Consider the following 7584-nt stretch of genomic DNA (forward strand, 5'->3'; position numbering starts at 1 on the left):
GCTGTGACTAACAGACTTTGATAGTGAGATCGTCAGTGTTAGTCTGTATATTAAATAATAATAACATATATTTTATTTCATTTTCCACTAAGACTTAAATATAAAGTTAGAATATTTTCTCCCTGTACCCCAAAGAATGAATTTGCACTCGTTTTGGGGTATACATACTTCTCCTGAAAGACAGACATTAAGAATAAATTCTAGTTCACCTGTCCATTTTTTCTTTGCTTTTCCCACCAGGATGTAGCATCATTTCCCCATAATGTAGGTTTTTCCATCCCTAAGTTTGAACTGCACACTACTTCCTATCCCCCCATCGTCAATGCATTTCAGAGCTCTCCTTCTCTGAACCTACATGTTTACAACTCCCCAGAAAAGGAGAACACCATTTTATTTTCAAAAACTGACAGTACATGAGATACAGGTGTTAAGTATTGCTTCTAACCATAAAATGTTGAAAACAACCTAAATGCTTATATGTAGGAGAGCACAAGAATAAACCATAGTGCAGCCACACAGTGGAGTACTAGGCAGCTGTAAAAAGAAAGATCTCTAGAAAGCAAAGCTGAGTTCTTTCTAGGATAAATTGTTAAGGCAAAAAAGGAAAGCACACACACAAAATCTACAATATAGTGTCTTTCAAGTAAGATATAAGGAGAAATAAGAAAACATGCATACATCTCATTTGTGCCAAAAGAAATACAGAAAATATAAATCAGAAACTATTGAGATTGGTTACTTATTGAGTGTGGATGGGAACAGAGTAGAAAGATGAGAGGAATTGGAATAGAGGGATGAGGAATGAGGGACTTAAAAAAATTTTTTTTGCCTTGTTCTGACTTTTAAAATCATTTATTTAACCTACTCAAAAATCAAGTAATTCATTAAAATCAACTGGGATGTCAGAGGACCCCAAAATGGGATCCAAATAGTAACAAATGAACCTAACAGAGTTAGTTATAAGCATATAACATAATCACAGTGAAGGGAGTCAGAAAGAACTAGTCATCTGACTTTGGAAAATATTATTTTGATTGGAGTGCATCAGTCAGGGCTTAACCAGAGAAACAGAAGCAAGTAGGATATTTATTCAAGAGATTTATTGCAAGGAATTGGATTACGTGATTGTGGGGGCTGGCTGGGCAAGTCCAGAATCCACAGGGCAGGCTGTCAGGAGCGGCAAGCAGGAACTATTGGGCATGAGCTGAAGCTGGAATTCCTCCTTCTACACAGAAGCCTCTGTTCTGCTCTTAAGTCCTTTCAAATGATTAAATCAGGTCCACCCAGATTATCTAGGATAATCTTCCTTACTTAAAATCAACTGATTATGGACTTTAATCACATCTACAAAATACTTACACAGCAGCACCTAGATTGGTGCTTGGTTGGCTACCGGGGACATAGCCTAACCAAATCGTCACCTAAAATGGACCATCACAGAGAGCAGAAGGCTAAATGCAGAAAGAACTCAACACAAATACTATAGTCCAGTTAGCAAGTTACTCTTTCACAGGGTATGGTTTAGTAATCTAGGAGCCACTTTATGTGTGTAGTAAGACTGAGCAAACAAATAAGTTTATAGTGTAGAATGTGAGCAGGTTTCTCACTGTCAGAGGAAGGAATGACAAGATAAAGGAAAAGGTGGAATGAAACCTTTGGTATTGGATTAAAATAAGAGGTATTAGTAGAAACTCATGCTGTTTTCTTCTTCTTTTTCTTTCATTCATTTTTTGAAGTACTGGGGCTGGGGACTGCAGGCAGGACCTTGTATGTGGTATGCCAGCGCCCAACCACTTGAACTACACTAGCTCTCAAAACTCATGCTTTTTAATATGTACAGAAAGAGAGATTAGAAATAGATATAGAGACACATGAAGATGTTTATGTACACATAATTACATGTCTTAGCTCTGCCTACCAGGAGGGCCAGCAATGACATCCTAGGAACAGTAAGTAGACCTGGAGCTCAGACCTTAGTTCCTAAATCCCATTCTCCAAAAAGGAAACCAGGGATCCTTAGAGGAATGGCTGGTTCTGGTGCTGAGGCATGGGAAACATAAGAAGAGCCTGCTAAAAAAGAAAATGCAGAGGACACGTCAAAAGGACATGGGAGCCAACTCGAAGCAGCTCCCAGTGGCCAAATCTGGGGCCATTAGAGTAACAAAAGCAATACTGGGGAAGCAGACTTGGCCCAGTGGTTAGGGCGTCCGTCTACCACATGGGAGGTCAGCGGTTCAAACCCCGGGCCTCCTTGACCCGTGTGGAGCTGGCCCATGCGCAGTGCTGATGCGCGCAAGGAGTGCCCTGCCACGCAGGGGTGTCCCCCGCGTAGGGGAGCCCCACGCACAAGGAGTACACCCCGTAAGGAGAGCCGCCCAGCACAAAAGAAAGTGCCGCCTGCCCAGGAATGGCACCGCACACACTTCCCCTGCCGCTGACGACAACAAAAGTGGACAAAGAAACAAGACGCAACAGATAGACACAGAGAACAGACAACCGGGGAAGGGGGGGGATTAAATAAATAAATCTTTAAAAAAAAAAAAAAACCAATACTGATAGACTGTATTACAACTGATAAAATAAAATAAATATCCATGAGTCCAAAGTGATGTAAACAAATAATTTAATAAATAATGCAGAGAAGGGAAAGCCCTTCCATGCAGAATTCCAATTAATAAATGTATAAGTAATTATGAAATAGAAAGTCAACATATGGTACAGTAATAATTGTTGCAGGCAAGAATCATTAAGATATACAAAAATTAAGGGAAAACATTCAAGGAGATATAGGATATTTGCATAGACTCAAAGTAGCTCCTCATAAGACACCTATTAATTATAAAGGGGAAAATAATAACTTTACATTGGAGAAATATAAAAGATACCATTTAAAGCAAGTGACTAAGTTAACATCACCAGTAATAAGACTTAAAAAGATATCATGGGCCTTTTTTATGATGCACTAAGAAAGGCCCGGTATCATTTTGTGGTATTCTTGCCAAAAATGCATAACCCCAATTTAGTCATAGGGAAACAGAAGACTAACTCAAATTGAGGGTTACTGGACAACCTAAACGGGCAGTGTTCTTCCCAAGTTAAGATCATGAAAAATGAAGAAGACGCGAGGAACTGTCCCAGAGACCAAGGTAACGTGTCAGCTATATGCAAGGTCTAATTCTGGATCATATCCTGTACCAGGAGAAGAAGAAAAAGGAGGAAAAGGAGGAGGGAAAAACATTGACAACATAGGAATAAAGGATGCAACTTAGATAATATTAGCGTTACCAGTGCTAAATTCCTGGACTTGATCATCGTGATTACAGAACATGTCAACATTTGGGGATGCTGCGTAAAGGGCAGGAAGGAATTCTTTGTGCTACCTTTACATTTTTGGTAAGTCTGAAATTGTTTCAGAATTAAAAGTTAGAAAAAATTGAAAACAGGTGTAGGCATAAATGATGATTCCTTCCTTTTTCCACCCTCAGATCTTACCTGCAGTATTGCAACAGCCTTTACCTGGTCTCCTACCTTCACCCTCCCTTTTCCAGTCTATTCTCCATACAGTAGCTGCCATGATCTTGCAAAAGAAACCACATTCTGTCCCTCCCATGCTTGCACCCACTTGGTGACCACCAACGCATAATAAAATCCAGACTCCTAGGACACACGCCATGGCTCATCCTTCTCCGCCGTCTCGCCCTCATCCCCGGCGTGCCTCTCCCCTCACAGGCTCTCCGTGGCCTAGCCAGATGGCTTCCTTTCAGTTCCTCACGCCACCAAAGCAAGTTCAGTTCCTCACTTGCTCCTCGGTGCCTGAGCACATGGGATCGCTCCATCTCTTTGCCTCATAGGCACCTCTCATCCTGCAGGACTCATCTGAATCATGACTTTTTGAAAGAGGTAGTACACTGGATAAATACACCCACACCCCTGCTACACGCACTCCAAGGAAAGGCAGGCACTGTCTCCATTTTCCCTCTTTTCTTCTTTGCCCCCTGATCCTAGCTCAGACTCTGGCATGTAGGAAGCAGTCCGTAGATCTTTTTGGAATAAGTAACTAAAACAAGACTAACTGGAACACAGTCCCATTCTGGTATAAGGCAGAGAAGGTCTCTGGGTAGCACATAGCAGTCATGAAGTGCAAGTGGGTTATTCCATTAGGGAGGGAAAACTGCCTTCATGACTTCATCTAAACAATGATGTGAAGAAGAAAGTAACTGGTTAGAAGAAGCAGGACATGCCAGGCACAGACAAGTAGTAAGTGGAGTACAGAGAAGAAAGAGAAAAATAGCAACAGCCACGTGGACGAGGCAAGCATTAAAGCGGGGACTGTACAGCAGCCCAGCACGCAGGCTGGCGGCGGCCCGTCTCAGGAATTTCTTGAGCATCCACACACTGTAACGTCACATGTCATTGACGCAGCAATGACAGGGCTAGGCACCATCGTTCGCGTATTTTTTATATGCTGCCTCCTGTCAAAGCAGACCTGAGGTCCCAAAGTCGTTAAGAAAAAGTCAAATCACACTTCACATGGTCCTTTAAGCAAGCTATTTCCAAACAAAAATCAAAATCAGTAAAGCAAAAAAATGGGCTCAACTCGATTAAATTTTAAAATATGAAATTGTCTCTCCTATGACTAAGTTTCTGTCATCTGCAGACTGGGTTCCTGGAAGATTCTTTTCTTCCTTTGGCGTGCCAGTGTTCCAAGGCGTCGGGGATCCAGGTGGTGGTGGGGAGGAGCGGGAGGAAAGGAGGGAAAACGAGGCACGAGGGGTCCGGGGCAAAGGAGGCGGAGGGAAAGTCAGTGTGGCCGTGTGGGGTCTGAGAGGCCTGGGAGCCAGGGCAGCGTGAGGAGCCGCCCTCCAGGCCTCCTGCTGCCTGCCTCGCCGGATAAACGCCCGCGAGGACCTGCGGCCTGCAGCGGAGGCCCCTGTTTCTGGGGCGCAGGGCTTCTCCAGCACCCAGGCTGCTACTCCCTAAGGGGGTCGGGCTCCGGCCTCCCTCTGCATGGCCTACCTCCTCATGAAACAGCTCTGTGTGAGCCAGGCCCTCCAGACGCCCAAGCCTGCGGCTCTGCCTGCTGCCCGGCTCCCACCCCCCCACAGTGCCCCACGCTCAGCCCCGCGCCTGGTGCCTGGTGCCTCCTCTTCTCCGACGTGACCCCTTCCCTCTCGGACGGCTTCACCACGTCCCCACAACCTCCTTCTCCGCGGTCGGCGCCGTCAAGGCACGCTGCCCACCTCTCTTGACTTTCAAAGCCCCCGTCTCTTTCCTGAGGACATTCTCCCCCCGGATCTGGCTCTCACAGGGACTGGGTGTTCCTCACGTCCCTGAGCCTTCAAGTTGTCCTCACTCCTGAGGCCGCCGCAACCACTTCCAGGTAGACTCCAGTAAGACCCATGTCATGGCGCCCTGCCATCCCCCCCCCCCGTAGCCCTCATTTATTAACCCCCTTTCATTGCCCCCCAAAACTGACCAGGCTCACGGTCTCCCCGTTCATTTACATGGTAGATGGAATAAGACCCCCTAAAGCTGTCCTTGCCCTAACCCTCAACACCTATGAGTATGCTAACTCACCTGGCAAAGGCATTTTGCAGATGTGATTAAGTTGAGGGTCTGAAGATGGGAGGGGTTATCTGGAGAAGCCTGATGTTATCACAAGGGTCCTTTTATTTTCTAGTTAATTGTGCGGTTTTTAAAATTTTTTATTATCTCTTTTTTTTTAAAGATACATAGATTACACAAACTATTATATTAAAAAATATAAGAGGTTCCCATGTACCCCACTCCCTACACCCCCCTGATCCTCCCACATCGACAACTTCTTTCATCAGTGTGGCACATTCGTTGCATTTGATGAGTACGTTTTGGAGCACTGCTGCACCACGTGGATTATAGTTTAGGTTGTGGATTACACCCTCTCCCAGTCCATTCAGTGGGTTATGGCAGGATATATAATGCCCTGTATCTGTCCCTGCAATATCATTGATGACAATTCCAAGTCCCCAAAATGCCCCAATATGACACCTCTTTTTCACAGGTGTCCTTAGAAGAGGAAGGAAATTGAGTTAGGTGAAGGAGCAAGGTTATGTGACGATGGAAGCTTTGAAGATGGAAGATGGGGCTACTAGCAAGGGAATGTGGGTGGCCTCTGGAAGTGAAAAAAAAAAAGGATTCTACCCTGGGGCATCCAGAAGAAATGGATCCTTGCCAACATAATGTAAGCCAGAATTTTAGGATTTCTGACTTCCAAAGCTGTAAGAAAATAAATTTGTGTCGTTTAAACCACTAAGTTTGTGATAATTTGTTAAAGCAGCAACAGGAAAATCATACAATTCCCTAATGACTTTTTTTTTTTTAAGATTTATTTTACTTATTTCTCTCCCCTTTCCCCCCTCCCCCAGTTGTCTGTTCTCTGTGTCCATTTGCTGCATGTTCTTATTTGTCCGCTTCTGTTGTTGTCAGTGGCACGGGAATCTGTGTTTCTTTCTGTTGCGTCATCTTGCTGTGTCAGTTCTCCGTGTGTGCAGCACCATTCCTGGGCAAGCTGCACTTTCTTTCACGCTGGGCGGCTCTCCTTATGGGGCGTACTCCTTGCACGTGGGGCTCCCCTACATGGGGGACACCCCTGCGTGGCAGGGCACTCCTTGTGCGCATCAGCACTGCGCATGGGCCAGCTCATCACACGGGTCAAGGAGGCCCGGGGTTTGAACCTTGGACCGCCCATGTGGTAGGCGGATGCCCTATCCACTGGGCCAAGTCCGCTTCCCCCTAATGACTTCAGTTTCCTCACGGACAGCCAGTCCAGCTCCTCAGCTTGCCCTTCCCCAGGACGACCCCCTCAGTGTCACTCTCAGTCTTCTCTGGCCGCCCTCCCAGAATGTCCTCCAGGAGTGGCTCTACTCTTTTCCACCCTTCTGCTAAACCTTCTCATCAATCTCAGAGCAACCTCGAGTACCTCTAGCTTCTCAGTCTATTGGGACCATCTTCCCTTTCTTCTTCTCAGCCTGGACCCAGGAGAACCTAGTTTCTGCTTCCACCATTTAAACTGCTGTAGCTAACCTTGCCAGTGACCTTGATATCACCAATTCCAGGGAACATTTTTCACACTTTCTTTAACTCGAATTCTCTGCTACCAGGATCACTCCCTCTTTCTTGAAATGCTTTACCATTTTTATTTTGGTGATCCCACCATCTCCTGCTCCTCTTTGCTGTAACAATTCTTTTGCCGACTCTTTGTGGAATTCTCTCCTCTGTCCTGATTTACTTTTTATTTGTTTATTTATTAATTTTTTAATTTATTTCTCTCCCCATCCCCCCCATAATTTGCTCTCTATACCCTTTCACTGTGTGTTCTTCTGTGTCTGCCTGCATTCTTGTCATGAGACACCGGGAAGCTGTGTTGCTTTTTTGTTGCATCATTTTGCTGCATCAGCTCTCTATGTGTGCAGTGCCACTCCTGGGCAGGCTGAGTTTTTTTCGTGTGGGGCGGCTCTCCTTGTGGGGCTCACTCCTTGCATGTGGGACACCCCTATGCAGGGAAACCCCTGCATGGCAAGCACTCCTTGTGTGTGGCAGCATTAC

Source organism: Dasypus novemcinctus, chromosome 9 (genome assembly GCF_030445035.2).
Source record: "Dasypus novemcinctus isolate mDasNov1 chromosome 9, mDasNov1.1.hap2, whole genome shotgun sequence".
NCBI classification, from domain to species: domain Eukaryota; kingdom Metazoa; phylum Chordata; class Mammalia; order Cingulata; family Dasypodidae; genus Dasypus; species Dasypus novemcinctus.